Source organism: Rhinoderma darwinii, chromosome 4 (assembly GCF_050947455.1).
Source record: "Rhinoderma darwinii isolate aRhiDar2 chromosome 4, aRhiDar2.hap1, whole genome shotgun sequence".
Taxonomy (NCBI): Eukaryota; Metazoa; Chordata; class Amphibia; order Anura; family Rhinodermatidae; genus Rhinoderma; species Rhinoderma darwinii.
In genome coordinates, this window is record NC_134690.1 from 104,490,452 (window position 1) to 104,498,535 (window position 8,084).

Genomic DNA, 8,084 nt, shown 5'->3' on the forward strand with positions numbered 1-8,084 from the left:
TAATGATCATTGTTTTCATGTGCGCGCGCTGGCCCTTTAAGAGCGGGCGCAAGCGTGCGCGCGCACCCTACGGGACCCGGCCGGACGGAGCGGAAGTGAGCGCTGGCTCACAGATCCATGGCTGCGGGCGTCGGGAGGTGAGTGAACCCGACGGCCCGCGGCCATGGGCGCTACACAATGTGACTTAATTTCTTCATTGTGGGAAAAAAGTTACCAGTAACCTTGCAACTATTGAAAAAATTCCAGCTGCGGTCCTATTTTCGAGGTAGTCCTGAGGTCAATTGCAACTTTTTCACCATATGGACCAATTGAAGTTGCATTGCCACTGCAATCCTTTATCAATTTTAGATGTAAGGATCTAAATTGACAGTCTTATAACATGGATTACTTCCAAAAAGTAGTAGAATCTGCCTAAATCTATAACAGTGTACCCAGTACAAAATCTCCCTGGAGTAAATTAATTTGTCTTTGACTTTAACTATTACTATTAAATGAATTGAGAATTTTACTATAAACCTATGGGCTGGTGAAGTTATTGGTTGAAATTTCATCATTTTCCATGTGTACAGCAACCTTGACTCTACTCAGAAAATAAAAAAAACTGATTCTGCTTCAATGAACTCTCCCTTACTTCTGCAAGGAAACTTTCTATCACATCCCACTACCAGCTAGTAGCACACTATTTTAAGTTATTTTGATAAAATTGAAATGCATTCAAGTTTTAATAATGGTTATATTAGGTTTTAGTCGTTTTAATAATTTACACATACCAATGCATTGGGTACCTAGAGCAATATATTGCAAACTGCGGTATCTGAAACGCCCAATTCATTACTATGCTCTCATTAGCTCATAGGGTCCTTCCACTAGTGGGATGGTAAACTGGAGCAGACCAGTAGAAAAGTTTAAGATCCCCTTAATTTGAATGCATCTTCAAAAAATGACCTATTGTTTAAATTACGTTTTTATGTTAAACATCTTGTTTTTCTTTATGTTGTAATGTTTTTTTTTGTTTATTTTTAATATTCCATGCCACTATCTATACTTTAATAATATTTTGAAATATTGCCGTTTTCATATTGGCCACCGAACCTCTCAATATGCTGACACTTCCTATTCTTCTTCCAACAGTCATGTTTTTATCATCACAGGCTGGATTACAATGCACGTAACACCTTTGTTATAAAACTAGAGGCAGAAAATACGGGATCCGCTATTGAGAAAAGGTAATAGATGCAGCTCCCCTCCTCCCCCTCCCTGCACAGTGATCTCTACACAAGTCACAGAGCATCCTGAAAGACTCTCCTAAAGAAACCAATGGGTCATCCCCAGACTATTGTTTCCTAAGATCTGTATGGCTGCTGTAAAGTATATCTCTTAACTGCTGTTAACAGAGCAGGGCGGCAGCTCAGTCAAGATGGCCGCCCCATAATCATGAACAGATAATAAGACAAACAAATCTATAAACAGGAAATAAGAATAGATTAGAAAATTAAGTATTTATTTCAGTATCTGGTTCTAAAAAAAAAAAAAAAATGCTGATAGATTCCCTTTAATGTCTGGACTATTTGAGGCCCTAAAGGGTACTGTAATGTCGGGGTAGGGAGACAGACAGGTGAGCCCTAATCTACCCGCCACTCAGTCCCTGCCTACTTGCACAGCCCGTCCTAGGCGACGGCGTACAACTGGGCGACAGTCCCTACGCTCAATATGTGCACGACAGACAAACAGACAAGGGTACACAGAAGCTAAGGGATATGGGGCAGTTGCCCACGGCAACACCTTGAGCAAAAAGAGTAGTAAACGAGCCGAGTCAAACCAGGAGTGTACGAGGTACCAAAGGCAGAGCAGGAGCGTAGTCAGCAAAGCCAGGGTCAATATGAAGCAGAGGTCAATAGTATAAGCAGGAACAGCAGAGCCATCAAAAAAGAGAGAATCACAGGCAAAGACAAGAAGCAAATGAAGGTATAAATAGACCGAGGGCGGGAGCTAGAACCGTCTGGCCAGGCTGTGATAGGTTCTCCCACTCCTCAGCCTACCAGCCTGAGTGGTAGCAGATCGAGTCACTCTATCAGACCTAAGAGCAGATGCAGACTGATTAACCACGGGCATCGACACAGAAGTTGTGTCTGGCAGATCCTTTACAGTACCCCCCTTTTTATGAGGGGCCACTGGACCCTTCCTAGGTGGACCTGGCTTATTGGGGAACCGAAGATGGAACCTCCTGAGCAATACCCCAGCGTTAACATCCCGGGCGGGTACCCAAGTCCTCTCCTCAGGCCCGTATCCTCTCCAATGGACCAGGTACTGGAGGGAGCCTTGGACCATCCTGCTGTCCACAATCTTGGTCACCTCGAATTCTACCCCTTCAGGGGTGAGAACAGGGAACGGAGGTTTCCTCGAGGTAACCAAGGATGGGGAGCAGCGGTTCAGGAGGGAGGCATGAAACACGTCGTGTATTTGAAAAGACGGGGGTAACTCCAGCAAGAAGGTGACAGGGTTAAGGACCTCAATCACCTTGTACGGCCCTATATAACGGGGAGCAAATTTTTTGGACGGAACTTTAAGGCACAAATTTTTTGAAGACAGCCACACCAGATCCCCGACCACAAACAAGGGGTTAGTAGAATGTCTTCTATCTGCCTGAGTCTTTTGTATGCTCTAGGACGCCTCTAGGTTCTTCTGAACCTGGGCCCAGACTGTGCACAGTTCCCGATGCACGACATCTACCTCGGGATTGTTGGAACCATCAGGTGAAACGGAGGAGAACCGTGGATTAAACCCAAAATTACAGAAAAAGGGGGAGACCCCTGACGAGTTACTGACCAGATTATTAAGGGAAAATTCGGCGAGGGGAATGAAGGAGACCCAATCATATTGACAGTCAGAGATAAAACACCTTAAATATTGTTCTAGAGACTGATTAGTCCTCTCAGTTTGGCCATTAGTTTCAGGATGGAAGGCTGAGGAGAAGGACAGATCAATCTCCAACTTTTTACAGAAAGCTCTCCAAAACAATGAAACTAATTGTACCCCTCTGTCAGAAAAAATATAGACAGGAACCCCATGTAGACGCAGGATGTGTTTGACAAACAAGGTAGCTAACGTCTTGGCATTGGGTAGTTTCTTGAGGGGCACAAAGTGGCACATCTTACTGAAGTGGTCTACTACAACCCACGCCACCGACTTGCCTTGAGATGGAGGCAGATCGGTGATAAAATCCATGGAGTTATGGGTCCAAGGTCTCTGGGGAATGGGCAAAGAACATAGTAAGCCCGCTGGTCGGGACCTGGGAGGCTTGGACCTAGCACAAATTCCACAAGCGGCGACGTAGGCCTTAATGTCTTTAGGCAACCCAGGCCCCCAATAGTTTCTAGCAATGAGGTGCTTGGTACCCAGGATGCCTGGATGGCCAGATAGTGCAGAGTCATGATTTTCCCTGAGTACCCTTAGCCAGAATTGCAGGGGAACAAACAGCTTGTTCTCAGGAAGGTTCCCGGGAGCCGAACCTTGATCAGCCGCAATTTTGGAGACTAAATCAGAATCAACAGAGGATATTATTATGCTTGGGGGCAAAACACAAGCAGGATCTTCCTCCGAAGGAGAGCTGGCTATGAAGCTATGCGACAGTGCATCAGCTTTAATATTTTTAGACCCAGCCCTATAGGTGACCACAAAGTTGAATATAGTAAAAAATAACGCCCATCGAGCTTGTTTCGGGTTTAGCCTCCGGGCAGATTCTAGGAAAACCAGATTCTTGTTGTCGCTAAGGACCGTTACCTGGTGCCTAGCCCCCTTCAAGAAGTGGCGCCACTCTTCAAATGCCCATTTAATGGCTAAGATTTCGCGGTTGCCCACATTATAGTTACTCTCAGTGGGCGAGAACTTCCTGGAGAAGTAGGCACAGGGACGGAGATGGGTGAGGGACCTGGTACCCTGGGACAAAACAGCACCCACTTCCATCTCGGAGGCGTCAACCTCCACGATGAATGGCTCCATTTGGTTAGGCTGAATCAGCACTGGGGCAGAGATGAAGCACTTCTTAAGAATCTCAAAAGCCTGGACCGCCTCCGGAGGCCAGTGGAGGAGATCAGCACCTTTGCGAGTAAGATCCGTAAGAGGCTTAGCGATGACCGAGAAGTTAGCAATAAATCTCCTGTAATAATTAGCAAACCCCAGGAAGCACTGCAACGCCTTCAGGGAGGCAGGTTGGACCCATACAGCCTGAACCTTGGCAGGGTCCATGCAGAATTCATTAGGAGTGAGCATTTCACCCAAAAATGGTATCTCCTGCACCCCAAACACACATTTTTCGGATTTAGCAAAGAGTTTGTTTTCCTGAAGGGCCTGGAGCACCTTCCTGACATGCTCAATGTGGGAGGACCAGTCCTTGGAAAACACAAGTATGTCATCAAGGTACACTACAAGAAATACCCCTAGGTAGTCTCTTAATATCTCATTTATGAAATCCTGAAAGACCGCGGGAGCATTACACAACCCAAAGGGCATGACGAGGTATTCGAAATGACCTTCGGGCGTGTTAAACGCAGTCTTCCACTCATCCCCTTCTCTGACTCGGAAAAGGTTATAAGCCCCCCCGAAGATCAAACTGAGAGAACCATTGGGCCCCCTGAACCTGATTGAAGAGATTAGAAATCAAAGGAAGGGGATACTGGTTCCTTACAGTGACCTTATTCAAACTTCGGTAATCGATGCATGGCCTAAGACCACCATCCTTCTTCCCTACGAAGAAGAAGCCAGCACCTACCGGAGAAGTAGAGGGGCGAATGTAACCCTTGGCCAGGCTTTCCTGGATATATTCTCTCATGGCCTCACGTTCGGGACAAGAGAGATTAAATATCCTACCCTTAGGGAGCTTAGCTCCTGGTACCAAATCGATTGCGCAATCGTATTCTCTATGAGGAGGTAACATTTCGGAGGCCTTTTTAGAAAAAACATCAGCGAAGTCCTGAATAAACTCAGGTAGAGTGTTCACCTCCTCAGGGAGAGAAATAAAATTAACAGAAAAACAGGACTTCATGCATTCATTACCCCATTTAGTAAGATTCCCAGTATTCCAGTTAAACGTGGGACTATGCATCTGCAACCAGAGAAGGCCTAAAACAAAATCGGACGATAATCCCTGCATCACCAGTACAGAGCACTGCTCCAAATGAATGGAGCCAACAATGAGTTCAAAAAGAGGGGTTTGCTGCGTAAAATAACCATTAGCAAGTGGGGTGGAGTCGATACCCACTACCGGGACAGGTTTAGGCAAATCAATCAATGGCATAGCTAGAGACATAGCAAATTCCACAGACATATTATTAGCAGAAGACCCTGAATTCACAAAGGCACTGCCGGTTGCAGACCTACCCTCAAAAGAGACCTGAAAGCGAAGCAAGATCTTATTAGGTTTCATATTTACGGGAAATACCAGTGTGCCCAAGCGACCTCCCCGATGGTCACTTAAGCGCGGAAGTTTTCCAGCTGCTTATTCTTACGCCTAGGACAGTTGTTCACTTAATGCTTGTCATCCCCACAGTAGTAGCAGAGACCATTATTCCTGCGGAGCTCTCTACGTTGTTGGGGAGACACGGAGGCCCTGAGTTGCATTGGTTCATCCGAGTTTTCCGTGGAAGAACGAAGCAACAGAACCTCGGGAGCCATCATGGGGGAGCCAGAGGAGAAGGCACAAAAACGTTCAAGTCGTCGTTCCCTGAGACGTCGGTCAAGACGTACATCTAAAGCGATAACCTGATCTAGAGAGTCAGAAGAGGGATAGCTAACTAATAGGTCTTTCAGGGTGTTCAACAGACCCAATCTAAACTGGCACCTCAAGGCAGGGTCATTCCACCAAGAAGCTACACACCACTTCCTAAAGTCAGAACAGTACTCCTCAACGGGTCTCTTACCCTGACGTAAAGTCACCAGCTGACTCTCGGCAAAGGCAGTCTTGTCAGTCTCATCATAGATGAGCCCGAGAGCAGAAAAAAAAAAGTCAACAGAGGAAAGTTCAGGAGCGTCAGGAGCCAAGGAGAAGGCCCATTCTTGGGTGCCGTCCTGGAGCCGGGACATAATTATACCCACTTGCTTGCTCTCAGAACCTGAGGAGTGGGGCCTAAGACGGAAATAGAGCCTACAACTCTCCCGAAAGGAGAAAAAAGTCTTCGAGTCCCCTGAGAACCGGTCGGGCAACTTGTAGTGGGGTTCAAGAGGTGAGGTCGAGGGCACTACCTGGTTAGCATCACGCTGGTCGCACCTCTGAGCCAGGGCTTGGACCTGTAGGGAGAGACCCTGTATTTGCTGAGTCAGGGTCTCAAGGGGGTCCATAGTAGTGTGAGGAACCAGGGTAGAAAAGGTATATGGGCCTGTGATTATGTAATGACGGGGTAGGGAGACAGACAGGTGAGCCCTAATCTACCCGCCATTCAGTCCCTGCCTACTTGCACGGCCCGTCCTAGGTGACGGCGTACATCTGGGCGACGGTCCCTACGCTCAATATGTGCACGACAGACTAACAGACAAGGGTACACAGAAGCTAAGGGAAATGGGGCACTTGCCCACGGCAACACCGTGATCAAATAGAGTAGTAAACGAGCCGAGTCAAACCAGGAGTGTACGAGGTACCAAACGCAGAGCAGGAGCGTAGTCAGTAAAGCCAGGGTCGATATGAAGCAGAGGTCAATAGTATTAGCAGGAACAGCAGAGCCAGGAAACAAGAGAGAATCACAGGCAAAGACAAGAAGCAAATGAAGGTATAAATAGACCGAGGGCGGGAGCTAGAACCGTCTGGCCAGGCTGTGATATGTTCTCCCACTCCTCAGCCTACCAGCCTGAGTGGTAGCAGATCGAGTCACTCTATCAGACCTAGGAGCAGATGCAGACTGATTAACCACGGGCGTTGACACAGAAGCTGTGTCTGGCAGATCCTTTACAGGTACCAAATTTTTTAGTTGACTTTTCAGAATAAGCTGTTATTTGTGTGTACATGAGGAATACCACTATTTTTGGCCACTAACCCCTTTCCTACATCCCACGTGTATATGCGGCACACGTCGGGCTAGGGATTATGGAGTGGGCACATGGGCTGAATCCGCTACATAGAACGAGTGTGTCACTGTATCTTACAGCCGACACTTTAAGGAAATGAGCGGGATCCCGCTTAAGGGCGTTCCCGCTAATTTAACTCATTAAATGCCACAGTCAATAGAGACCGCAGCATTTAAATGGTTAGAATTTTTTTTTAATTAAAAGTGATCAAAGAGTCTCAGGTAACCCCATTCTCCAAAAAAAAGTTTCACATTTTATTTTTAACAATCAGATTTTTCCATGGAAAAACTAGATATATTTGGTATCGCCATAATCATATTGTTCTGCAGAATAAAGATAAAACATCGTTTTTACCGCACGATGAACGCCGTAAAAACTAAATGCCCCTAAAGATTGTGGAATCACAGTTTTTTTCCTATTCCACCCCACAGATAATGTTTCTCCAGTTTCCCACTACAATATATGGTACAATAAATGGTGCCGTGAAAATATACAACTCGTCCTGCAACAAAAAAAAGTCCTCATATGGCTATATTGATGGAAAAATAAAAAAAAGTTATGGCTTTTGGAAGGTGGGGAGGAAAAAACGAAAGTGAAAATGCAAAAAATGGCTGCGGCAGGAAGGAGTTAAATGGCTTACATATAGCATTTTTTAACAGTTTTCCCCTCTGCAGGCTTTATCTCTAATTCTCAGTTGTGTCTGAGCTAGTGTGTGGAACCTAACTGCTATCATGTCTTCTATACAATTCACACATAGAAGAGGAGAATCCTTCTCTCCTATCTCTATCTAATACATAATTATGGAAGCAGCAGCATGGGGGAGATTATACACTAGTAATGATGAGCAGTGTAGCTGTGAATCCAGTACTGAGGTGAGATATAACACTTACAAGGAAGCTGCAGCAGCGTCTCTGTGCCTCTCTCTTACTCTGCTCCTGCTCTCTTCCTTCCCATCCCCTCTTCATAGACTTCTATAGGCAGCTGTTACCTGATACCTCAGTAAGCTGAAAAAGCAGTAATTTCAGAGTGAG